We start from the raw sequence: 25,891 nt of genomic DNA, 5'->3' as shown, positions 1-25,891 counted from the left end.
CAATTACTCTAAATGGACATATAGGCCTATTTTCCATCGCCGGGTTGGATCTGCTTCATAGCTGGACTTTCAACGCGTAATTTGATATTAACCATGCTTCATCCTTTGGGCTCGTCCGGGATTTGAACCCGGGACCTCTCGCACCCAAAGCGAGAATCATACCCCTAGACCAACGAGCCACATAAAACAGCATTTTAGCAATTTTTCATCGAGGAAATACAGCTCCGATCAGTCATTGACTTGCAGAGCAATGGTCAAGTAGTTTGGCACTGGATCTTTTTATGGCTCCCCCGCCAGATTAAGGTTTCTGATTACATTGGACAACAGAATAGTTTTGAAGCATAACCTTTTACTAAAAATGAATTTTAAGTCAAAAACGGTTGGGTTTGGTACCTCATTTCTCTTTGACTTTACATTGGCATTGTTTTCCTTGGTGGCCACACAGAATTTTTACACATTCTGTGCCGCAACCACGTAGTGCAGTGTTAACAGATTGTGATCATTTCACGGAATTCCGTAAAATTAACACAACCCCTTTAAGTTAAGGTAAGGCTTGTGGGTGAGCTTACGTTTCCATGACACGCGGGACAACAACGAGACGGTTGGGTTTAGAAAAACAATAAATGGTTGGGTTTAGAAAAGCAATAACGGGACTTGGGTCAACGACTTGAAGGTTGGGTTTAGGAAAATAACAACAGGATGGTTACGGTTGGGCTTAGGAAACGTGACACGATCAACCTCTACTGGGTCTTCTGTTTGACCCGTCCAACACCCCAACCTACCTCCCTTTGCGGATTTTTGGCCTTTCATACTTCTCGTTACCGTAGTCGCTCCTAACGCTACGTCATCTTCTCATTGAAATCCCTTTGGCTTTGATTTCCGTGGTGGCCACACAGAATTTCACACATTCCGTGCCATCACCCCGTAATGCAGCGTTAATAGATTTTCATCATTTCACAGAATTCTGTGAGACCAGGCTGCCCTAGATCAACAAGCCACATGAGGCATGTCCTGCTCATTTGTGCCTCATATTCTTCTCAGTTCTTCTGTTAACTGTAGTTGAAAAGGGCTATGCAAAGTCGCCAACATGCTCTACTACAATTTCGCTTCCTACTAACCTTAATAGGCCAAAGTCAAGGATTAATCACAAATTGACTGCTGTGAACAAAGTCCTCGGTTTTTGGATTTAATTAGAAAGTGTATAATTTCCAATTACTCTAAATGGACATATAGGCCTATTTTCCATCGCCGGGTTGGATCTGCTTCATAGCTGGACTTTCAATGCTGAATTTGATATTAACCATGCTTTATCCTTTGGGCTCGTCCGGGATTTGAACCCGGGACCTCTCGCACCCAAAGCGAGAATCATACCCCTAGACCAACGAGCCACATAAAACAGCATTTTAGCAATTTTTCATCGAGGAAATACAGCTCCGATCAGTCATTGACTTGCAGAGCAATGGTCAAGTAGTTTGGCACTGGATCTTTTTATGGCTCCCCCGCCAGATTAAGGTTTCTGATTACATTGGACAACAGAATAGTTTTGAAGCATAACCTTTTACTAAAAATGAATTTTAAGTCAAAAACGGTTGGGTTTGGTACCTCATTTCTCTTTGACTTTACATTGGCATTGTTTTCCTTGGTGGCCACACAGAATTTTTACACATTCTGTGCCGCAACCACGTAGTGCAGTGTTAACAGATTGTGATCATTTCACGGAATTCCGTAAAATTAACACAACCCCTTTAAGTTAAGGTAAGGCTTGTGGGTGAGCTTACGTTTCCATGACACGCGGGACAACAACGAGACGGTTGGGTTTAGAAAAACAATAAATGGTTGGGTTTAGAAAAGCAATAACGGGACTTGGGTCAACGACTTGAAGGTTGGGTTTAGGAAAATAACAACAGGATGGTTACGGTTGGGCTTAGGAAACGTGACACGATCAACCTCTACTGGGTCTTCTGTTTGACCCGTCCAACACCCCAACCTACCTCCCTTTGCGGATTTTTGGCCTTTCATACTTCTCGTTACCGTAGTCGCTCCTAACGCTACGTCATCTTCTCATTGAAATCCCTTTGGCTTTGATTTCCGTGGTGGCCACACAGAATTTCACACATTCCGTGCCATCACCCCGTAATGCAGCGTTAATAGATTTTCATCATTTCACAGAATTCTGTGAGACCAGGCTGCCCTAGATCAACAAGCCACATGAGGCATGTCCTGCTCATTTGTGCCTCATATTCTTCTCAGTTCTTCTGTTAACTGTAGTTGAAAAGGGCTATGCAAAGTCGCCAACATGCTCTACTACAATTTCGCTTCCTACTAACCTTAATAGGCCAAAGTCAAGGATTAATCACAAATTGACTGCTGTGAACAAAGTCCTCGGATTTAATTAGAAAGTGTATAATTTCCAATTACTCTAAATGGACATATAGGCCTATTTTCCATCGCCGGGTTGGATCTGCTTCATAGCTGGACTTTCAATGCTGAATTTGATATTAACCATGCTTTATCCTTTGGGCTCGTCCGGGATTTGAACCCGGGACCTCTCGCACCCAAAGCGAGAATCATACCCCTAGACCAACGAGCCACATAAAACAGCATTTTAGCAATTTTTCATCGAGGAAATACAGCTCCGATCAGTCATTGACTTGCAGAGCAATGGTCAAGTAGTTTGGCACTGGATCTTTTTATGGCTCCCCCGCCAGATTAAGGTTTCTGATTACATTGGACAACAGAATAGTTTTGAAGCATAACCTTTTACTAAAAATGAATTTTAAGTCAAAAACGGTTGGGTTTGGTACCTCATTTCTCTTTGACTTTACATTGGCATTGTTTTCCTTGGTGGCCACACAGAATTTTTACACATTCTGTGCCGCAACCACGTAGTGCAGTGTTAACAGATTGTGATCATTTCACGGAATTCCGTAAAATTAACACAACCCCTTTAAGTTAAGGTAAGGCTTGTGGGTGAGCTTACGTTTCCATGACACGCGGGACAACAACGAGACGGTTGGGTTTAGAAAAACAATAAATGGTTGGGTTTAGAAAAGCAATAACGGGACTTGGGTCAACGACTTGAAGGTTGGGTTTAGGAAAATAACAACAGGATGGTTACGGTTGGGCTTAGGAAACGTGACACGATCAACCTCTACTGGGTCTTCTGTTTGACCCGTCCAACACCCCAACCTACCTCCCTTTGCGGATTTTTGGCCTTTCATACTTCTCGTTACCGTAGTCGCTCCTAACGCTACGTCATCTTCTCATTGAAATCCCTTTGGCTTTGATTTCCGTGGTGGCCACACAGAATTTCACACATTCCGTGCCATCACCCCGTAATGCAGCGTTAATAGATTTTCATCATTTCACAGAATTCTGTGAGACCAGGCTGCCCTAGATCAACAAGCCACATGAGGCATGTCCTGCTCATTTGTGCCTCATATTCTTCTCAGTTCTTCTGTTAACTGTAGTTGAAAAGGGCTATGCAAAGTCGCCAACATGCTCTACTACAATTTCGCTTCCTACTAACCTTAATAGGCCAAAGTCAAGGATTAATCACAAATTGACTGCTGTGAACAAAGTCCTCGGTTTTGGATTTAATTAGAAAGTGTATAATTTCCAATTACTCTAAATGGACATATAGGCCTATTTTCCATCGCCGGGTTGGATCTGCTTCATAGCTGGACTTTCAATGCTGAATTTGATATTAACCATGCTTTATCCTTTGGGCTCGTCCGGGATTTGAACCCGGGACCTCTCGCACCCAAAGCGAGAATCATACCCCTAGACCAACGAGCCACATAAAACAGCATTTTAGCAATTTTTCATCGAGGAAATACAGCTCCGATCAGTCATTGACTTGCAGAGCAATGGTCAAGTAGTTTGGCACTGGATCTTTTTATGGCTCCCCCGCCAGATTAAGGTTTCTGATTACATTGGACAACAGAATAGTTTTGAAGCATAACCTTTTACTAAAAATGAATTTTAAGTCAAAAACGGTTGGGTTTGGTACCTCATTTCTCTTTGACTTTACATTGGCATTGTTTTCCTTGGTGGCCACACAGAATTTTTACACATTCTGTGCCGCAACCACGTAGTGCAGTGTTAACAGATTGTGATCATTTCACGGAATTCCGTAAAATTAACACAACCCCTTTAAGTTAAGGTAAGGCTTGTGGGTGAGCTTACGTTTCCATGACACGCGGGACAACAACGAGACGGTTGGGTTTAGAAAAACAATAAATGGTTGGGTTTAGAAAAGCAATAACGGGACTTGGGTCAACGACTTGAAGGTTGGGTTTAGGAAAATAACAACAGGATGGTTACGGTTGGGCTTAGGAAACGTGACACGATCAACCTCTACTGGGTCTTCTGTTTGACCCGTCCAACACCCCAACCTACCTCCCTTTGCGGATTTTTGGCCTTTCATACTTCTCGTTACCGTAGTCGCTCCTAACGCTACGTCATCTTCTCATTGAAATCCCTTTGGCTTTGATTTCCGTGGTGGCCACACAGAATTTCACACATTCCGTGCCATCACCCCGTAATGCAGCGTTAATAGATTTTCATCATTTCACAGAATTCTGTGAGACCAGGCTGCCCTAGATCAACAAGCCACATGAGGCATGTCCTGCTCATTTGTGCCTCATATTCTTCTCAGTTCTTCTGTTAACTGTAGTTGAAAAGGGCTATGCAAAGTCGCCAACATGCTCTACTACAATTTCGCTTCCTACTAACCTTAATAGGCCAAAGTCAAGGATTAATCACAAATTGACTGCTGTGAACAAAGTCCTCGGTTTTAATTAGAAAGTGTATAATTTCCAATTACTCTAAATGGACATATAGGCCTATTTTCCATCGCCGGGTTGGATCTGCTTCATAGCTGGACTTTCAATGCTGAATTTGATGTTAACCATGCTTTATCCTTTGGGCTCGTCCGGGATTTGAACCCGGGACCTCTCGCACCCAAAGCGAGAATCATACCCCTAGACCAACGAGCCACATAAAACAGCATTTTAGCAATTTTTCATCGAGGAAATACAGCTCCGATCAGTCATTGACTTGCAGAGCAATGGTCAAGTAGTTTGGCACTGGATCTTTTTATGGCTCCCCCGCCAGATTAAGGTTTCTGATTACATTGGACAACAGAATAGTTTTGAAGCATAACCTTTTACTAAAAATGAATTTTAAGTCAAAAACGGTTGGGTTTGGTACCTCATTTCTCTTTGACTTTACATTGGCATTGTTTTCCTTGGTGGCCACACAGAATTTTTACACATTCTGTGCCGCAACCACGTAGTGCAGTGTTAACAGATTGTGATCATTTCACGGAATTCCGTAAAATTAACACAACCCCTTTAAGTTAAGGTAAGGCTTGTGGGTGAGCTTACGTTTCCATGACACGCGGGACAACAACGAGACGGTTGGGTTTAGAAAAACAATAAATGGTTGGGTTTAGAAAAGCAATAACGGGACTTGGGTCAACGACTTGAAGGTTGGGTTTAGGAAAATAACAACAGGATGGTTACGGTTGGGCTTAGGAAACGTGACACGATCAACCTCTACTGGGTCTTCTGTTTGACCCGTCCAACACCCCAACCTACCTCCCTTTGCGGATTTTTGGCCTTTCATACTTCTCGTTACCGTAGTCGCTCCTAACGCTACGTCATCTTCTCATTGAAATCCCTTTGGCTTTGATTTCCGTGGTGGCCACACAGAATTTCACACATTCCGTGCCATCACCCCGTAATGCAGCGTTAATAGATTTTCATCATTTCACAGAATTCTGTGAGACCAGGCTGCCCTAGATCAACAAGCCACATGAGGCATGTCCTGCTCATTTGTGCCTCATATTCTTCTCAGTTCTTCTGTTAACTGTAGTTGAAAAGGGCTATGCAAAGTCGCCAACATGCTCTACTACAATTTCGCTTCCTACTAACCTTAATAGGCCAAAGTCAAGGATTAATCACAAATTGACTGCTGTGAACAAAGTCCTCGGTTTTTGGATTTAATTAGAAAGTGTATAATTTCCAATTACTCTAAATGGACATATAGGCCTATTTTCCATCGCCGGGTTGGATCTGCTTCATAGCTGGACTTTCAATGCTGAATTTGATATTAACCATGCTTTATCCTTTGGGCTCGTCCGGGATTTGAACCCGGGACCTCTCGCACCCAAAGCGAGAATCATACCCCTAGACCAACGAGCCACATAAAACAGCATTTTAGCAATTTTTCATCGAGGAAATACAGCTCCGATCAGTCATTGACTTGCAGAGCAATGGTCAAGTAGTTTGGCACTGGATCTTTTTATGGCTCCCCCGCCAGATTAAGGTTTCTGATTACATTGGACAACAGAATAGTTTTGAAGCATAACCTTTTACTAAAAATGAATTTTAAGTCAAAAACGGTTGGGTTTGGTACCTCATTTCTCTTTGACTTTACATTGGCATTGTTTTCCTTGGTGGCCACACAGAATTTTTACACATTCTGTGCCGCAACCACGTAGTGCAGTGTTAACAGATTGTGATCATTTCACGGAATTCCGTAAAATTAACACAACCCCTTTAAGTTAAGGTAAGGCTTGTGGGTGAGCTTACGTTTCCATGACACGCGGGACAACAACGAGACGGTTGGGTTTAGAAAAACAATAAATGGTTGGGTTTAGAAAAGCAATAACGGGACTTGGGTCAACGACTTGAAGGTTGGGTTTAGGAAAATAACAACAGGATGGTTACGGTTGGGCTTAGGAAACGTGACACGATCAACCTCTACTGGGTCTTCTGTTTGACCCGTCCAACACCCCAACCTACCTCCCTTTGCGGATTTTTGGCCTTTCATACTTCTCGTTACCGTAGTCGCTCCTAACGCTACGTCATCTTCTCATTGAAATCCCTTTGGCTTTGATTTCCGTGGTGGCCACACAGAATTTCACACATTCCGTGCCATCACCCCGTAATGCAGCGTTAATAGATTTTCATCATTTCACAGAATTCTGTGAGACCAGGCTGCCCTAGATCAACAAGCCACATGAGGCATGTCCTGCTCATTTGTGCCTCATATTCTTCTCAGTTCTTCTGTTAACTGTAGTTGAAAAGGGCTATGCAAAGTCGCCAACATGCTCTACTACAATTTCGCTTCCTACTAACCTTAATAGGCCAAAGTCAAGGATTAATCACAAATTGACTGCTGTGAACAAAGTCCTCGGTTTTTGGATTAATTAGAAAGTGTATAATTTCCAATTACTCTAAATGGACATATAGGCCTATTTTCCATCGCCGGGTTGGATCTGCTTCATAGCTGGACTTTCAATGCTGAATTTGATATTAACCATGCTTTATCCTTTGGGCTCGTCCGGGATTTGAACCCGGGACCTCTCGCACCCAAAGCGAGAATCATACCCCTAGACCAACGAGCCACATAAAACAGCATTTTAGCAATTTTTCATCGAGGAAATACAGCTCCGATCAGTCATTGACTTGCAGAGCAATGGTCAAGTAGTTTGGCACTGGATCTTTTTATGGCTCCCCCGCCAGATTAAGGTTTCTGATTACATTGGACAACAGAATAGTTTTGAAGCATAACCTTTTACTAAAAATGAATTTTAAGTCAAAAACGGTTGGGTTTGGTACCTCATTTCTCTTTGACTTTACATTGGCATTGTTTTCCTTGGTGGCCACACAGAATTTTTACACATTCTGTGCCGCAACCACGTAGTGCAGTGTTAACAGATTGTGATCATTTCACGGAATTCCGTAAAATTAACACAACCCCTTTAAGTTAAGGTAAGGCTTGTGGGTGAGCTTACGTTTCCATGACACGCGGGACAACAACGAGACGGTTGGGTTTAGAAAAACAATAAATGGTTGGGTTTAGAAAAGCAATAACGGGACTTGGGTCAACGACTTGAAGGTTGGGTTTAGGAAAATAACAACAGGATGGTTACGGTTGGGCTTAGGAAACGTGACACGATCAACCTCTACTGGGTCTTCTGTTTGACCCGTCCAACACCCCAACCTACCTCCCTTTGCGGATTTTTGGCCTTTCATACTTCTCGTTACCGTAGTCGCTCCTAACGCTACGTCATCTTCTCATTGAAATCCCTTTGGCTTTGATTTCCGTGGTGGCCACACAGAATTTCACACATTCCGTGCCATCACCCCGTAATGCAGCGTTAATAGATTTTCATCATTTCACAGAATTCTGTGAGACCAGGCTGCCCTAGATCAACAAGCCACATGAGGCATGTCCTGCTCATTTGTGCCTCATATTCTTCTCAGTTCTTCTGTTAACTGTAGTTGAAAAGGGCTATGCAAAGTCGCCAACATGCTCTACTACAATTTCGCTTCCTACTAACCTTAATAGGCCAAAGTCAAGGATTAATCACAAATTGACTGCTGTGAACAAAGTCCTCGGTTTTAATTAGAAAGTGTATAATTTCCAATTACTCTAAATGGACATATAGGCCTATTTTCCATCGCCGGGTTGGATCTGCTTCATAGCTGGACTTTCAACGCGAATTTGATATTAACCATGCTTCATCCTTTGGGCTCGTCCGGGATTTGAACCCGGGACCTCTCGCACCCAAAGCGAGAATCATACCCCTAGACCAACGAGCCACATAAAACAGCATTTTAGCAATTTTTCATCGAGGAAATACAGCTCCGATCAGTCATTGACTTGCAGAGCAATGGTCAAGTAGTTTGGCACTGGATCTTTTTATGGCTCCCCCGCCAGATTAAGGTTTCTGATTACATTGGACAACAGAATAGTTTTGAAGCATAACCTTTTACTAAAAATGAATTTTAAGTCAAAAACGGTTGGGTTTGGTACCTCATTTCTCTTTGACTTTACATTGGCATTGTTTTCCTTGGTGGCCACACAGAATTTTTACACATTCTGTGCCGCAACCACGTAGTGCAGTGTTAACAGATTGTGATCATTTCACGGAATTCCGTAAAATTAACACAACCCCTTTAAGTTAAGGTAAGGCTTGTGGGTGAGCTTACGTTTCCATGACACGCGGGACAACAACGAGACGGTTGGGTTTAGAAAAACAATAAATGGTTGGGTTTAGAAAAGCAATAACGGGACTTGGGTCAACGACTTGAAGGTTGGGTTTAGGAAAATAACAACAGGATGGTTACGGTTGGGCTTAGGAAACGTGACACGATCAACCTCTACTGGGTCTTCTGTTTGACCCGTCCAACACCCCAACCTACCTCCCTTTGCGGATTTTTGGCCTTTCATACTTCTCGTTACCGTAGTCGCTCCTAACGCTACGTCATCTTCTCATTGAAATCCCTTTGGCTTTGATTTCCGTGGTGGCCACACAGAATTTCACACATTCCGTGCCATCACCCCGTAATGCAGCGTTAATAGATTTTCATCATTTCACAGAATTCTGTGAGACCAGGCTGCCCTAGATCAACAAGCCACATGAGGCATGTCCTGCTCATTTGTGCCTCATATTCTTCTCAGTTCTTCTGTTAACTGTAGTTGAAAAGGGCTATGCAAAGTCGCCAACATGCTCTACTACAATTTCGCTTCCTACTAACCTTAATAGGCCAAAGTCAAGGATTAATCACAAATTGACTGCTGTGAACAAAGTCCTCGTTTTTGGATTTAATTAGAAAGTGTATAATTTCCAATTACTCTAAATGGACATATAGGCCTATTTTCCATCGCCGGGTTGGATCTGCTTCATAGCTGGACTTTCAATGCTGAATTTGATATTAACCATGCTTTATCCTTTGGGCTCGTCCGGGATTTGAACCCGGGACCTCTCGCACCCAAAGCGAGAATCATACCCCTAGACCAACGAGCCACATAAAACAGCATTTTAGCAATTTTTCATCGAGGAAATACAGCTCCGATCAGTCATTGACTTGCAGAGCAATGGTCAAGTAGTTTGGCACTGGATCTTTTTATGGCTCCCCCGCCAGATTAAGGTTTCTGATTACATTGGACAACAGAATAGTTTTGAAGCATAACCTTTTACTAAAAATGAATTTTAAGTCAAAAACGGTTGGGTTTGGTACCTCATTTCTCTTTGACTTTACATTGGCATTGTTTTCCTTGGTGGCCACACAGAATTTTTACACATTCTGTGCCGCAACCACGTAGTGCAGTGTTAACAGATTGTGATCATTTCACGGAATTCCGTAAAATTAACACAACCCCTTTAAGTTAAGGTAAGGCTTGTGGGTGAGCTTACGTTTCCATGACACGCGGGACAACAACGAGACGGTTGGGTTTAGAAAAACAATAAATGGTTGGGTTTAGAAAAGCAATAACGGGACTTGGGTCAACGACTTGAAGGTTGGGTTTAGGAAAATAACAACAGGATGGTTACGGTTGGGCTTAGGAAACGTGACACGATCAACCTCTACTGGGTCTTCTGTTTGACCCGTCCAACACCCCAACCTACCTCCCTTTGCGGATTTTTGGCCTTTCATACTTCTCGTTACCGTAGTCGCTCCTAACGCTACGTCATCTTCTCATTGAAATCCCTTTGGCTTTGATTTCCGTGGTGGCCACACAGAATTTCACACATTCCGTGCCATCACCCCGTAATGCAGCGTTAATAGATTTTCATCATTTCACAGAATTCTGTGAGACCAGGCTGCCCTAGATCAACAAGCCACATGAGGCATGTCCTGCTCATTTGTGCCTCATATTCTTCTCAGTTCTTCTGTTAACTGTAGTTGAAAAGGGCTATGCAAAGTCGCCAACATGCTCTACTACAATTTCGCTTCCTACTAACCTTAATAGGCCAAAGTCAAGGATTAATCACAAATTGACTGCTGTGAACAAAGTCCTCGGTTTTAATTAGAAAGTGTATAATTTCCAATTACTCTAAATGGACATATAGGCCTATTTTCCATCGCCGGGTTGGATCTGCTTCATAGCTGGACTTTCAACGCGTAATTTGATATTAACCATGCTTCATCCTTTGGGCTCGTCCGGGATTTGAACCCGGGACCTCTCGCACCCAAAGCGAGAATCATACCCCTAGACCAACGAGCCACATAAAACAGCATTTTAGCAATTTTTCATCGAGGAAATACAGCTCCGATCAGTCATTGACTTGCAGAGCAATGGTCAAGTAGTTTGGCACTGGATCTTTTTATGGCTCCCCCGCCAGATTAAGGTTTCTGATTACATTGGACAACAGAATAGTTTTGAAGCATAACCTTTTACTAAAAATGAATTTTAAGTCAAAAACGGTTGGGTTTGGTACCTCATTTCTCTTTGACTTTACATTGGCATTGTTTTCCTTGGTGGCCACACAGAATTTTTACACATTCTGTGCCGCAACCACGTAGTGCAGTGTTAACAGATTGTGATCATTTCACGGAATTCCGTAAAATTAACACAACCCCTTTAAGTTAAGGTAAGGCTTGTGGGTGAGCTTACGTTTCCATGACACGCGGGACAACAACGAGACGGTTGGGTTTAGAAAAACAATAAATGGTTGGGTTTAGAAAAGCAATAACGGGACTTGGGTCAACGACTTGAAGGTTGGGTTTAGGAAAATAACAACAGGATGGTTACGGTTGGGCTTAGGAAACGTGACACGATCAACCTCTACTGGGTCTTCTGTTTGACCCGTCCAACACCCCAACCTACCTCCCTTTGCGGATTTTTGGCCTTTCATACTTCTCGTTACCGTAGTCGCTCCTAACGCTACGTCATCTTCTCATTGAAATCCCTTTGGCTTTGATTTCCGTGGTGGCCACACAGAATTTCACACATTCCGTGCCATCACCCCGTAATGCAGCGTTAATAGATTTTCATCATTTCACAGAATTCTGTGAGACCAGGCTGCCCTAGATCAACAAGCCACATGAGGCATGTCCTGCTCATTTGTGCCTCATATTCTTCTCAGTTCTTCTGTTAACTGTAGTTGAAAAGGGCTATGCAAAGTCGCCAACATGCTCTACTACAATTTCGCTTCCTACTAACCTTAATAGGCCAAAGTCAAGGATTAATCACAAATTGACTGCTGTGAACAAAGTCCTCGGTTTTGGATTAGAAAGTGTATAATTTCCAATTACTCTAAATGGACATATAGGCCTATTTTCCATCGCCGGGTTGGATCTGCTTCATAGCTGGACTTTCAATGCTGAATTTGATATTAACCATGCTTTATCCTTTGGGCTCGTCCGGGATTTGAACCCGGGACCTCTCGCACCCAAAGCGAGAATCATACCCCTAGACCAACGAGCCACATAAAACAGCATTTTAGCAATTTTTCATCGAGGAAATACAGCTCCGATCAGTCATTGACTTGCAGAGCAATGGTCAAGTAGTTTGGCACTGGATCTTTTTATGGCTCCCCCGCCAGATTAAGGTTTCTGATTACATTGGACAACAGAATAGTTTTGAAGCATAACCTTTTACTAAAAATGAATTTTAAGTCAAAAACGGTTGGGTTTGGTACCTCATTTCTCTTTGACTTTACATTGGCATTGTTTTCCTTGGTGGCCACACAGAATTTTTACACATTCTGTGCCGCAACCACGTAGTGCAGTGTTAACAGATTGTGATCATTTCACGGAATTCCGTAAAATTAACACAACCCCTTTAAGTTAAGGTAAGGCTTGTGGGTGAGCTTACGTTTCCATGACACGCGGGACAACAACGAGACGGTTGGGTTTAGAAAAACAATAAATGGTTGGGTTTAGAAAAGCAATAACGGGACTTGGGTCAACGACTTGAAGGTTGGGTTTAGGAAAATAACAACAGGATGGTTACGGTTGGGCTTAGGAAACGTGACACGATCAACCTCTACTGGGTCTTCTGTTTGACCCGTCCAACACCCCAACCTACCTCCCTTTGCGGATTTTTGGCCTTTCATACTTCTCGTTACCGTAGTCGCTCCTAACGCTACGTCATCTTCTCATTGAAATCCCTTTGGCTTTGATTTCCGTGGTGGCCACACAGAATTTCACACATTCCGTGCCATCACCCCGTAATGCAGCGTTAATAGATTTTCATCATTTCACAGAATTCTGTGAGACCAGGCTGCCCTAGATCAACAAGCCACATGAGGCATGTCCTGCTCATTTGTGCCTCATATTCTTCTCAGTTCTTCTGTTAACTGTAGTTGAAAAGGGCTATGCAAAGTCGCCAACATGCTCTACTACAATTTCGCTTCCTACTAACCTTAATAGGCCAAAGTCAAGGATTAATCACAAATTGACTGCTGTGAACAAAGTCCTCGGTTTTTGGATTTAATTAGAAAGTGTATAATTTCCAATTACTCTAAATGGACATATAGGCCTATTTTCCATCGCCGGGTTGGATCTGCTTCATAGCTGGACTTTCAATGCTGAATTTGATATTAACCATGCTTTATCCTTTGGGCTCGTCCGGGATTTGAACCCGGGACCTCTCGCACCCAAAGCGAGAATCATACCCCTAGACCAACGAGCCACATAAAACAGCATTTTAGCAATTTTTCATCGAGGAAATACAGCTCCGATCAGTCATTGACTTGCAGAGCAATGGTCAAGTAGTTTGGCACTGGATCTTTTTATGGCTCCCCCGCCAGATTAAGGTTTCTGATTACATTGGACAACAGAATAGTTTTGAAGCATAACCTTTTACTAAAAATGAATTTTAAGTCAAAAACGGTTGGGTTTGGTACCTCATTTCTCTTTGACTTTACATTGGCATTGTTTTCCTTGGTGGCCACACAGAATTTTTACACATTCTGTGCCGCAACCACGTAGTGCAGTGTTAACAGATTGTGATCATTTCACGGAATTCCGTAAAATTAACACAACCCCTTTAAGTTAAGGTAAGGCTTGTGGGTGAGCTTACGTTTCCATGACACGCGGGACAACAACGAGACGGTTGGGTTTAGAAAAACAATAAATGGTTGGGTTTAGAAAAGCAATAACGGGACTTGGGTCAACGACTTGAAGGTTGGGTTTAGGAAAATAACAACAGGATGGTTACGGTTGGGCTTAGGAAACGTGACACGATCAACCTCTACTGGGTCTTCTGTTTGACCCGTCCAACACCCCAACCTACCTCCCTTTGCGGATTTTTGGCCTTTCATACTTCTCGTTACCGTAGTCGCTCCTAACGCTACGTCATCTTCTCATTGAAATCCCTTTGGCTTTGATTTCCGTGGTGGCCACACAGAATTTCACACATTCCGTGCCATCACCCCGTAATGCAGCGTTAATAGATTTTCATCATTTCACAGAATTCTGTGAGACCAGGCTGCCCTAGATCAACAAGCCACATGAGGCATGTCCTGCTCATTTGTGCCTCATATTCTTCTCAGTTCTTCTGTTAACTGTAGTTGAAAAGGGCTATGCAAAGTCGCCAACATGCTCTACTACAATTTCGCTTCCTACTAACCTTAATAGGCCAAAGTCAAGGATTAATCACAAATTGACTGCTGTGAACAAAGTCCTCGGTTTTTTTAATTAGAAAGTGTATAATTTCCAATTACTCTAAATGGACATATAGGCCTATTTTCCATCGCCGGGTTGGATCTGCTTCATAGCTGGACTTTCAATGCTGAATTTGATATTAACCATGCTTTATCCTTTGGGCTCGTCCGGGATTTGAACCCGGGACCTCTCGCACCCAAAGCGAGAATCATACCCCTAGACCAACGAGCCACATAAAACAGCATTTTAGCAATTTTTCATCGAGGAAATACAGCTCCGATCAGTCATTGACTTGCAGAGCAATGGTCAAGTAGTTTGGCACTGGATCTTTTTATGGCTCCCCCGCCAGATTAAGGTTTCTGATTACATTGGACAACAGAATAGTTTTGAAGCATAACCTTTTACTAAAAATGAATTTTAAGTCAAAAACGGTTGGGTTTGGTACCTCATTTCTCTTTGACTTTACATTGGCATTGTTTTCCTTGGTGGCCACACAGAATTTTTACACATTCTGTGCCGCAACCACGTAGTGCAGTGTTAACAGATTGTGATCATTTCACGGAATTCCGTAAAATTAACACAACCCCTTTAAGTTAAGGTAAGGCTTGTGGGTGAGCTTACGTTTCCATGACACGCGGGACAACAACGAGACGGTTGGGTTTAGAAAAACAATAAATGGTTGGGTTTAGAAAAGCAATAACGGGACTTGGGTCAACGACTTGAAGGTTGGGTTTAGGAAAATAACAACAGGATGGTTACGGTTGGGCTTAGGAAACGTGACACGATCAACCTCTACTGGGTCTTCTGTTTGACCCGTCCAACACCCCAACCTACCTCCCTTTGCGGATTTTTGGCCTTTCATACTTCTCGTTACCGTAGTCGCTCCTAACGCTACGTCATCTTCTCATTGAAATCCCTTTGGCTTTGATTTCCGTGGTGGCCACACAGAATTTCACACATTCCGTGCCATCACCCCGTAATGCAGCGTTAATAGATTTTCATCATTTCACAGAATTCTGTGAGACCAGGCTGCCCTAGATCAACAAGCCACATGAGGCATGTCCTGCTCATTTGTGCCTCATATTCTTCTCAGTTCTTCTGTTAACTGTAGTTGAAAAGGGCTATGCAAAGTCGCCAACATGCTCTACTACAATTTCGCTTCCTACTAACCTTAATAGGCCAAAGTCAAGGATTAATCACAAATTGACTGCTGTGAACAAAGTCCTCGGTTTTAATTAGAAAGTGTATAATTTCCAATTACTCTAAATGGACATATAGGCCTATTTTCCATCGCCGGGTTGGATCTGCTTCATAGCTGGACTTTCAATGCTGAATTTGATATTAACCATGCTTTATCCTTTGGGCTCGTCCGGGATTTGAACCCGGGACCTCTCGCACCCAAAGCGAGAATCATACCCCTAGACCAACGAGCCACATAAAACAGCATTTTAGCAATTTTTCATCGAGGAAATACAGCTCCGATCAGTCATTGACTTGCAGAGCAATGGTCAAGTAGTTTGGCACTGGATCTTTTTATGGCTCCCCCGCCAGATTAAGGTTTCTGATTACATTGGACAACAGAATAGTTTTGAAGCATAACCTTTTACTAAAAATGAATTTTAAGTCAAAAACGGTTGGGTTTGGTACCTCATTTCTCTTTGACTTTACATTGGCATTGTTTTCCTTGGTGGCCACACAGAATTTTTACACATTCTGTGCCGCAACCACGTAGTGCAGTGTTAACAGATTGTGATCATTTCACGGAATTCCGTAAAATTAACACAACCCCTTTAAGTTAAGGTAAGGCTTGTGGGTGAGCTTACGTTTCCATGACACGCGGGACAACAACGAGACGGTTGGGTTTAGAAAAACAATAAATGGTTGGGTTTAGAAAAGCAATAACGGGACTTGGGTCAACGACTTGAAGGTTGGGTTTAGGAAAATAACAACAGGATGGTTACGGTTGGGCTTAGGAAACGTGACACGATCAACCTCTACTGGGTCTTCTGTTTGACCCGTCCAACACCCCAACCTACCTCCCTTTGCGGATTTTTGGCCTTTCATACTTCTCGTTACCGTAGTCGCTCCTAACGCTACGTCATCTTCTCATTGAAATCCCTTTGGCTTTGATTTCCGTGGTGGCCACACAGAATTTCACACATTCCGTGCCATCACCCCGTAATGCAGCGTTAATAGATTTTCATCATTTCACAGAATTCTGTGAGACCAGGCTGCCCTAGATCAACAAGCCACATGAGGCATGTCCTGCTCATTTGTGCCTCATATTCTTCTCAGTTCTTCTGTTAACTGTAGTTGAAAAGGGCTATGCAAAGTCGCCAACATGCTCTACTACAATTTCGCTTCCTACTAACCTTAATAGGCCAAAGTCAAGGATTAATCACAAATTGACTGCTGTGAACAAAGTCCTCGGTTTTTTAATTAGAAAGTGTATAATTTCCAATTACTCTAAATGGACATATAGGCCTATTTTCCATCGCCGGGTTGGATCTGCTTCATAGCTGGACTTTCAATGCTGAATTTGATATTAACCATGCTTTATCCTTTGGGCTCGTCCGGGATTTGAACCCGGGACCTCTCGCACCCAAAGCGAGAATCATACCCCTAGACCAACGAGCCACATAAAACAGCATTTTAGCAATTTTTCATCGAGGAAATACAGCTCCGATCAGTCATTGACTTGCAGAGCAATGGTCAAGTAGTTTGGCACTGGATCTTTTTATGGCTCCCCCGCCAGATTAAGGTTTCTGATTACATTGGACAACAGAATAGTTTTGAAGCATAACCTTTTACTAAAAATGAATTTTAAGTCAAAAACGGTTGGGTTTGGTACCTCATTTCTCTTTGACTTTACATTGGCATTGTTTTCCTTGGTGGCCACACAGAATTTTTACACATTCTGTGCCGCAACCACGTAGTGCAGTGTTAACAGATTGTGATCATTTCACGGAATTCCGTAAAATTAACACAACCCCTTTAAGTTAAGGTAAGGCTTGTGGGTGAGCTTACGTTTCCATGACACGCGGGACAACAACGAGACGGTTGGGTTTAGAAAAACAATAAATGGTTGGGTTTAGAAAAGCAATAACGGGACTTGGGTCAACGACTTGAAGGTTGGGTTTAGGAAAATAACAACAGGATGGTTACGGTTGGGCTTAGGAAACGTGACACGATCAACCTCTACTGGGTCTTCTGTTTGACCCGTCCAACACCCCAACCTACCTCCCTTTGCGGATTTTTGGCCTTTCATACTTCTCGTTACCGTAGTCGCTCCTAACGCTACGTCATCTTCTCATTGAAATCCCTTTGGCTTTGATTTCCGTGGTGGCCACACAGAATTTCACACATTCCGTGCCATCACCCCGTAATGCAGCGTTAATAGATTTTCATCATTTCACAGAATTCTGTGAGACCAGGCTGCCCTAGATCAACAAGCCACATGAGGCATGTCCTGCTCATTTGTGCCTCATATTCTTCTCAGTTCTTCTGTTAACTGTAGTTGAAAAGGGCTATGCAAAGTCGCCAACATGCTCTACTACAATTTCGCTTCCTACTAACCTTAATAGGCCAAAGTCAAGGATTAATCACAAATTGACTGCTGTGAACAAAGTCCTCGGTTTTTGGATTTAATTAGAAAGTGTATAATTTCCAATTACTCTACATGGACATTTAGGCCTATTTACCATCACCGGGTTGGATCTGCTTCATAGCTGGACTTTCAATGCTGAATTTGATATTAACCATGCTTTATCCTTTGGGCTCGTCCGGGATTTGAACCCGGGACCTCTCGCACCCAAAGCGAGAATCATACCCCTAGACCAACGAGCCACATAAAACAGCATTTTAGCAATTTTTCATCGAGGAAATGCAGCTCAGATCAGTCATTGACTTGCAGAGCAATGGTCAAGTAGTTTGGCACTGGATCTTTTTATGGCTCCCCCGCCAGATTAAGGTTTCTGATTACATTGGACAACAGAATAGTTTTGAAGCATAACCTTTTACTAAAAATGAATTTTAAGTCAAAAACGGTTGGGTTTGGTACCTCATTTCTCTTTGACTTTACATTGGCATTGTTTTCCTTGGTGGCCACACAGAATTTTTACACATTCTGTGCCGCAACCACGTAGTGCAGTGTTAACAGATTGTGATCATTTCACGGAATTCCGTAAAATTAACACAACCCCTTTAAGTTAAGGTAAGGCTTGTGGGTGAGCTTACGTTTCCATGACACGCGGGACAACAACGAGACGGTTGGGTTTAGAAAAACAATAAATGGTTGGGTTTAGAAAAGCAATAACGGGACTTGGGTCAACGACTTGAAGGTTGGGTTTAGGAAAATAACAACAGGATGGTTACGGTTGGGCTTAGGAAACGTGACACGATCAACCTCTACTGGGTCTTCTGTTTGACCCGTCCAACACCCCAACCTACCTCCCTTTGCGGATTTTTGGCCTTTCATACTTCTCGTTACCGTAGTCGCTCCTAACGCTACGTCATCTTCTCATTGAAATCCCTTTGGCTTTGATTTCCGTGGTGGCCACACAGAATTTCACACATTCCGTGCCATCACCCCGTAATGCAGCGTTAATAGATTTTCATCATTTCACAGAATTCTGTGAGACCAGGCTGCCCTACATCAACAAGCCACATGAGGCATGTCCTGCTCATTTGTGCCTCATATTCTTCTCAGTTCTTCTGTTAACTGTAGTTGAAAAGGGCTATGCAAAGTCGCCAACATGCTCTACTACAATTTAGCTTCCTACTAACCTTAATAGGCCAAAGTCAAGGATTAATCACAAATTGACTGCTGTGAACAAAGTCCTCGGTTTTAATTAGAAAGTGTATAATTTCCAATTACTCTAAATGGACATATAGGCCTATTTTCCATCGCCGGGTTGGATCTGCTTCATAGCTGGACTTTCAACGCGTAATTTGATATTAACCATGCTTCATCCTTTGGGCTCGTCCGGGATTTGGACCCGAGACCTCTCACACCCAAAGCGAGAATCATACCCCTAGACCAACGAGCCACATAAAACAGCGTTTTAGCAATTTTCATCGAGGAAATGCAGCTCAGATCAGTCATTGACTTGCAGAGCAATGGTCAAGTAGTTTGGCACTGGATCTTTTTATGGCTCCCCCGCCAGATTAAGGTTTCTGATTACATTGGACAACAGAATAGTTTTGAAGCATAACCTTTTACTAAAAATGAATTTTAAGTCAAAAACGGTTGGGTTTGGTACCTCATTTCTCTTTGACTTTACATTGGCATTGTTTTCCTTGGTGGCCACACAGAATTTTTACACATTCTGTGCCGCAACCACGTAGTGCAGTGTTAACAGATTGTGATCATTTCACGGAATTCCGTAAAATTAACACAACCCCTTTAAGTTAAGGTAAGGCTTGTGGGTGAGCTTACGTTTCCATGACACGCGGGACAACAACGAGACGGTTGGGTTTAGAAAAACAATAAATGGTTGGGTTTAGAAAAGCAATAACGGGACTTGGGTCAACGACTTGAAGGTTGGGTTTAGGAAAATAACAACAGGATGGTTACGGTTGGGCTTAGGAAACGTGACACGATCAACCTCTACTGGGTCTTCTGTTTGACCCGTCCAACACCCCAACCTACCTCCCTTTGCGGATTTTTGGCCTTTCATACTTCTCGTTACCGTAGTCGCTCCTAACGCTACGTCATCTTCTCATTGAAATCCCTTTGGCTTTGATTTCCGTGGTGGCCACACAGAATTTCACACATTCCGTGCCATCACCCCGTAATGCAGCGTTAATAGATTTTCATCATTTCACAGAATTCTGTGAGACCAGGCTGCCCTAGATCAACAAGCCACATGAGGCATGTCCTGCTCATTTGTGCCTCATATTCTTCTCAGTTCTTCTGTTAACTGTAGTTGAAAAGGGCTATGCAAAGTCGCCAACATGCTCTACTACAATTTCGCTTCCTACTAACCTTAATAGGCCAAAGTCAAGGATTAATCACAAATTGACTGCTGTGAACAAAGTCCTCGGTTTTAATTAGAAAGTGTATAATTTCCAATTACTCTAAATGGACATATAGGCCTATTTTCCATCGCCGGGTTGGATCTGCTTCATAGCTGGACTTTCAATGCTGAATTTGATATTAACCATGCTTTATCCTTTGGGCTCGTCCGGGATTTGAACCCGGGACCTCTCGCACCCAAAGCGAGAATCATACCCCTAGACCAACGAGCCACATAAAACAGCATTTTAGCAATTTTTCATCGAGGAAATGCAGCTCAGATCAGTCATTGACTTGCAGAGCAATGGTCAAGTAGTTTGGCACTGGATCTTTTTATGGCTCCCCCGCCAGATTAAGGTTGCTTATTACATTGAACAACAGAATAGTTTTGAAGCTTAACCTTTTACTAAAAATGAATTTTAAGTCAAAAACGGTTGGGTTTGGTACCTCATTTCTCTTTGACTTTACATTGGCATTGTTTTCCTTGTGGCCACACAGAATTTTTACACATTCTGTGCCGCAACCACGTAGTGCAGTGTTAACATATTGTGATCATTTCACGGAATTCCGTAAAATTAACACAACCCCTTTAAGTTAAGGTAAGGCTTGTGGTGACCTTACGTTTCCATGACACGCGGGACAACAACGAGACTGTTGGGTTTAGAAAAACAATAAATGGTTGGGTTTAGAAAAGCAATAACGGGACTTGGTCAACGACTTGAAGGTTGGGTTTAGGAAAATAACAACCGGATGGTTACGGTTGGGCTTAGGAAACGTGACACGATCAACCTCTACTGGGTCTTCTGTTTGACCCGTCCAACACCCCAACCTACCTCCCTTTGCGGATTTTTGGCCTTTCATACTTCTCGTTACCGTAGTTGCTCCTAATGCTACCTCATCTTTAAGGCAGGTGCATTTGTATAGGACCACACTTCTCCAACCATAGTTAAGAGCTGTATTACTATGACAAAGTACCAATCATATTACTCCATCTGGTTTCAAATATTTCAGTGGATCATGACCCCGTTTAGATGTTTCAAGTGTCAATGAATAGAACACATTGCTGGACTCGGTAAAGGAACTAACAATGTCTTCTTAGATATGGAAAATCTGGTCAGGATATCACAGTAAAATGCTTCAATTGTGCACTTGGGGACACATTCATAGTTTTTGCAATTTTCCGGACCGACCGAAGTTTGTTTCTCTTTACTTAGCTGATTGGTCTTGCCATAATATGAATTCTAACAGTTGTCCAATAGGGCTGTCGGCTGTGTATCAACCTGACTTCTGCACACACAAGGGATGGTCCCAACTCCATTAATAAGGCAAGACATTCTACTACTACCCTGACAAGGCCCACCTGAAGGGGAACCACTTCAGGTGACTATCTCATGAAGCTCATTGAGAGAAAACCAAGGGTTTGCAGCGCTATCACAAAAGAAAAGGGGGTACTTTGAAGAAACTAGAATGTAAGACATGACAAAGGTGGATACCTTTGTCATGGTTGTTACCAGACGATAATACACTTACCTGAAACCAAATATGTTACAATATTGAAATAAAAAAAAAAACATGCATAATGTTTGATAAGCCCTTTATTGCATATTATTGAACACAATTTCCTCTCTGAACAGTTATTTAATGGGTGAGTGGTACTTTTTGTTTTTTAAACAGAATCACTCTACTTACCATGTTGACAACAAGAACAGCTAAGAACCCTTTTGGAATACTTACCAAGCAACTTGTAGTTTTGAGTCTAATGGGGATGTAGTGTTGCTGGGATGTGTTTGATATGGTCTGGTTTGTGCATTCATTTGTGTTCAACTACGGTGTCAACACTCAAATCTTTTCTTTACCTAGCCTCCTAACCCTTAAATCCTCCTGACCTACCAACCTCTAACTGGTCTAGTACCATATTATCTTGAAGAGCTCTTAGTGCCTTATTGTCCCACTACAGCACTGCGCTCCCAGAATGCAGAGTTACTTCTGGTTCCTAGAGTCTCTAAAAGTAGCCTAGTTGCAGCGTTGGCCTAGCCGGTGGGGGAGGGCGTACTGTTGCAGACACAGCACCCTTCTCTTCTCTGCTTTCTTCTCATAGTGTCAGACTCATCTACAACCCTTATAGAATTGGCTCAGGTCTGTCTTGCACCAGCTCTTAATTATGCCATTATTGTGTTAGACGCCGGGGGAAACCCTTTTTAATAATTAGACTGCCGGGGGACTTCATTTGACACACTGAGCTTCTCTCTCCTTACATCTGTGTGCATCCATGTCCCAGAAATCTCTTTACTAATTTAGCTCTGAGGAACTTATTCCCAAGAGTCCTTCTGTTTTCTGTCGCCCAGCAGTTTTCCCCGTTGATTAGAGAGGCACCTAAATCATGGTTGCAGCTGTCGCTGTGGTCCTGCTACACCCGGCTGTGCTCTGCAGTGCCCTGCTACACCATGAACTAATTCTACTACTATTTCTAGTCATAGTTCCATTATCTTTAATGTGACTATTGCCACTGTTCATCACACACCCAACCGGCCCGTCAGATACCACCTACCAAGAGCCTGGGTCTGTCGCAGTTTCTTCCTAAAAGGGAGGGTTTCCTCCTCGCCACTATCACACTAAATCTTGCTCTTGGGGGAATTAATAGAATTGTTTGGTCTTTGTAAATTATAGACTGTAGTCCCTTTCTCCTTCCTGCTTCTGTGAGAGCATCATGGTTTTCCTCCTCTCCCCTCTTATCTTAGCTTGGCCCCTATTCTAGTTGTCTACCTTGTTCGTGTGGAACTTTTTCTCCTTTCTCTTTGTTTCCTGCCGGCTGTTTTCCTGGATATTTGACATTGAATAGATAAACTGGTCACTCAGCGCTATTGACAAGATTTTCACTCAAGCATGCTTTACCGGGTGGGCCAACCTGCCCCAGTGGGACATTCCCTGCAGGCTACGCTCATGATTCCTGGGCGAATTTGCAAGCGGTCTGCCTGACGCTCTCACTGTGGAAGACGTTATTTGGATAATTGGAGTTCTGTTGGTGGGACTCCAGATCGTCGGACTTGGGGTCTCTCTGACCTATCGGAAAATTGGTAAGACAGCCGCCAGCAAATTTACCCACAAGCTGTCTGGGGAACTTAAGAGTGCTTACATGGAGTGATTGAGAGGTAAGGATTTACATCTGAGGCTGACCAGACCAGTGAACTGTCTAGTAACATCTCAGACCGGTCTGGGGAAGCGCAGAGGGCACTTCATGAATTGGATGCATGTACAGTGGGGGAAATAAGTATTTGACCCCTTGCTGATTTTGCAGGTTTGCCCACTTACAAAGAATGCAACGATCTATAATTTTAATCACATGTACATTCTAACAGTGAAAGACAGAATCCAAAGAAAATTCCAGAAAATCTCATCATATGAATTTATAAAATTGATAACCATCTGATGAGGAAAAACAAGTATATGACCCCCTACCAAACAGCAAGTATTCTGGCTCCTACAAGCCAGTTAGTCTTTCTTTAAGACACAGCCCCAATCCCAACCAATTATCTACATCAAATACACCTGCCTCACCTCGTTACCTGTATAAAAGACCCCTGTCAACACCCAAACAACCAGCATCCAACATCACCACCATGGCAAGACCAAAGAGCTTTCTACGGACATCAGGGACAAGATTGTAGATCTGCACAAGGCTGGAATGGGCTAGAAGAGAATCGGAAAGCAACTTGGAGAGAAAAGATCAACTGTCGGTGCAGTTATCAGGAAATGGAAGAAGCACCACACCACCGCCAACCTCCCTCGGTCTGGGCCTCCACACAAGATCTTGCCTCGTGGGGTGTCCCTGATCATGCGAACAGTGAGGAATCATCCCAAAACCACAAGGGGGGAACTGATGAATCAACTGAAGGCAGCTGGGACCACAGTTACAAAATAAAAGTTTGTTACACACTACGCCGTCATGGAATGAAATCCTGCAGCGCACGCAAGGTCCCCCTGCTCAGAAGAAACATGTACAGGCCCGCATGAAGTTTGCCATTCACCACCTGACGACTCAGAAGAGGCCTGGAAGAAGGTGATGTGGTCAGATGAGACCAAAATAAACTTTTTGGCCTCAACTCAACTCGTCGTGTTTGGAGGCAAAGAACACAGAGTACAACCCAAAGAACACCATCCCACCGTCAAGCATGGTGGTGGCAACATCATGCTTTGGGGTGCTTTGCAGCCAAGGGCGGGACAACTCCATCGTATTGAGGGAGGATGGACGGGGCCATGTATCGTGGAATTTCTGGACCAACATCTCCTTCCCTCAGTGAGAGAGCTGAAGATGGGTCGAGGATGGGTGTTTCGGCACGAAACGACCCTAAGCACACCGCCAAAGCAACAAAAGAGGGCTGAAGAAGAAGCACATCAAGGTTCTGGAGTGGCCTAGCCAGTCTCCAGACCTGAATCCAATTGAAAATCTTTGGAGGGAGCTTAAAATTCGAGTTGCCAGGAGACAACCTCGGAACCGGAATGATTTGGAGGCTGTCTGCAGGGAGGAGTGGGCCAACATCACTGCCGAAATGTGCACAAACCTTGTCACCAACTATAAAAACCTTTTGACATCTGTGCTGGCCAATAATGGCTTTTCTACAAAATATTAACATGCTGTTTTGTCCAGGGGGTCAAATACTTGTTTTTCCTCATCAGATCGTTATCAATTTTAAAAAATTCATATGATGTGATTTTCTGGAATTTTCTTTGGGATTCTGTCTTTCACTGTTAGAATGTACATATGATTAAAATTATAGATCGTTGCATTCTTTGTAAGTGGGCAAAACTGCAAAATCAGCAAGGGGTCAAATACTTATTTCCCCCGATGTATGACGCTGAGGACGAGTGAAATTGATTGACGGACATTGATTTGGTCAAATTTTGCGGGTAACAGCCTGCAGCTGGACTACAATCTACTCCTGTGCATTGGCTTATCTCTTATAGGCAAGGCCGAATGAACTGAACTTTCTAACAACTTGGACAGTCTGACGCTTCATATTAAACACACACACACACACAACTCACTCCACACCATACATGCCCTGCCCTATCCCCCCCCAATTTTTTTGGGGGGAATAATTTTTTAATTGATTTCAATTAAAAATAACAGATCAGAAGGTTCTGCTCTGAAGAGGGCTGAATTTGGTCAGAATAAACCATGTGTAAGTTATTGGGCAATTTGGCACATTCAGTTTACATTTATATTTTATGTTGAACATTTTGGATACCATGGTCCTCGTCTTTTCTCGGGTCAGAAGTCTCAGAAGGATGGTAACCTTATATGTGAGATAATGTCAGACTGTAGTCTGTTCAGAGTCCGGTCAGTCTCCGAGTGTACGTAGACATAAGCTGAACCACTACCTTTGTAGCTGAGAGCCGAGGATGGGCCAGCCGAGAGTGGTTGCTATGGTGCAGAGTTGATTAGTGGATGGGTTTCAGCTGG

General features: G+C 43.1%; 18 non-coding genes across 18 annotated transcripts; all 18 read right to left on the bottom strand.

Annotated features, from left to right (window-relative positions):
• Nucleotides 1-107: 107 nt before the first annotated feature.
• On the bottom strand, nt 108-179 carry trnap-ugg (transfer RNA proline (anticodon UGG)). Its single transcript has one exon. It is a non-coding gene; the product is annotated as a tRNA-Pro (tRNA).
• Nucleotides 180-1,316: 1,137 nt separating this feature from the next.
• Nucleotides 1,317-1,388, bottom strand: trnap-ugg (transfer RNA proline (anticodon UGG)). The gene has a single exon. It is a non-coding gene; the product is annotated as a tRNA-Pro (tRNA).
• Nucleotides 1,389-2,518: 1,130 nt separating this feature from the next.
• On the bottom strand, nt 2,519-2,590 carry trnap-ugg (transfer RNA proline (anticodon UGG)). Its single transcript has one exon. It is a non-coding gene; the product is annotated as a tRNA-Pro (tRNA).
• A 1,136-nt stretch (nt 2,591-3,726) lies between these two features.
• trnap-ugg (transfer RNA proline (anticodon UGG)) lies at nt 3,727-3,798 on the bottom strand. Its single transcript has one exon. It is a non-coding gene; the product is annotated as a tRNA-Pro (tRNA).
• A 1,130-nt stretch (nt 3,799-4,928) lies between these two features.
• Nucleotides 4,929-5,000, bottom strand: trnap-ugg (transfer RNA proline (anticodon UGG)). The gene has a single exon. It is a non-coding gene; the product is annotated as a tRNA-Pro (tRNA).
• Nucleotides 5,001-6,137: 1,137 nt separating this feature from the next.
• On the bottom strand, nt 6,138-6,209 carry trnap-ugg (transfer RNA proline (anticodon UGG)). The gene has a single exon. It is a non-coding gene; the product is annotated as a tRNA-Pro (tRNA).
• A 1,136-nt stretch (nt 6,210-7,345) lies between these two features.
• Nucleotides 7,346-7,417, bottom strand: trnap-ugg (transfer RNA proline (anticodon UGG)). The gene has a single exon. It is a non-coding gene; the product is annotated as a tRNA-Pro (tRNA).
• Nucleotides 7,418-8,546: 1,129 nt separating this feature from the next.
• On the bottom strand, nt 8,547-8,618 carry trnap-ugg (transfer RNA proline (anticodon UGG)). Its single transcript has one exon. It is a non-coding gene; the product is annotated as a tRNA-Pro (tRNA).
• Nucleotides 8,619-9,754: 1,136 nt separating this feature from the next.
• On the bottom strand, nt 9,755-9,826 carry trnap-ugg (transfer RNA proline (anticodon UGG)). Its single transcript has one exon. It is a non-coding gene; the product is annotated as a tRNA-Pro (tRNA).
• Nucleotides 9,827-10,956: 1,130 nt separating this feature from the next.
• trnap-ugg (transfer RNA proline (anticodon UGG)) lies at nt 10,957-11,028 on the bottom strand. The gene has a single exon. It is a non-coding gene; the product is annotated as a tRNA-Pro (tRNA).
• Nucleotides 11,029-12,159: 1,131 nt separating this feature from the next.
• trnap-ugg (transfer RNA proline (anticodon UGG)) lies at nt 12,160-12,231 on the bottom strand. The gene has a single exon. It is a non-coding gene; the product is annotated as a tRNA-Pro (tRNA).
• Nucleotides 12,232-13,368: 1,137 nt separating this feature from the next.
• trnap-ugg (transfer RNA proline (anticodon UGG)) lies at nt 13,369-13,440 on the bottom strand. Its single transcript has one exon. It is a non-coding gene; the product is annotated as a tRNA-Pro (tRNA).
• Nucleotides 13,441-14,573: 1,133 nt separating this feature from the next.
• trnap-ugg (transfer RNA proline (anticodon UGG)) lies at nt 14,574-14,645 on the bottom strand. The gene has a single exon. It is a non-coding gene; the product is annotated as a tRNA-Pro (tRNA).
• Nucleotides 14,646-15,775: 1,130 nt separating this feature from the next.
• On the bottom strand, nt 15,776-15,847 carry trnap-ugg (transfer RNA proline (anticodon UGG)). The gene has a single exon. It is a non-coding gene; the product is annotated as a tRNA-Pro (tRNA).
• A 1,132-nt stretch (nt 15,848-16,979) lies between these two features.
• trnap-ugg (transfer RNA proline (anticodon UGG)) lies at nt 16,980-17,051 on the bottom strand. Its single transcript has one exon. It is a non-coding gene; the product is annotated as a tRNA-Pro (tRNA).
• A 1,137-nt stretch (nt 17,052-18,188) lies between these two features.
• Nucleotides 18,189-18,260, bottom strand: trnap-ugg (transfer RNA proline (anticodon UGG)). Its single transcript has one exon. It is a non-coding gene; the product is annotated as a tRNA-Pro (tRNA).
• Nucleotides 18,261-19,390: 1,130 nt separating this feature from the next.
• trnap-ugg (transfer RNA proline (anticodon UGG)) lies at nt 19,391-19,462 on the bottom strand. Its single transcript has one exon. It is a non-coding gene; the product is annotated as a tRNA-Pro (tRNA).
• Nucleotides 19,463-20,591: 1,129 nt separating this feature from the next.
• On the bottom strand, nt 20,592-20,663 carry trnap-ugg (transfer RNA proline (anticodon UGG)). The gene has a single exon. It is a non-coding gene; the product is annotated as a tRNA-Pro (tRNA).
• Between the last annotated feature and the right edge of the window lie 5,228 nt (nt 20,664-25,891).

Source organism: Etheostoma spectabile, unplaced genomic scaffold, assembly GCF_008692095.1.
Source record: "Etheostoma spectabile isolate EspeVRDwgs_2016 unplaced genomic scaffold, UIUC_Espe_1.0 scaffold00018918, whole genome shotgun sequence".
NCBI classification, from domain to species: domain Eukaryota; kingdom Metazoa; phylum Chordata; class Actinopteri; order Perciformes; family Percidae; genus Etheostoma; species Etheostoma spectabile.
This window is presented reverse-complemented; position numbering and strand designations above follow the sequence as displayed.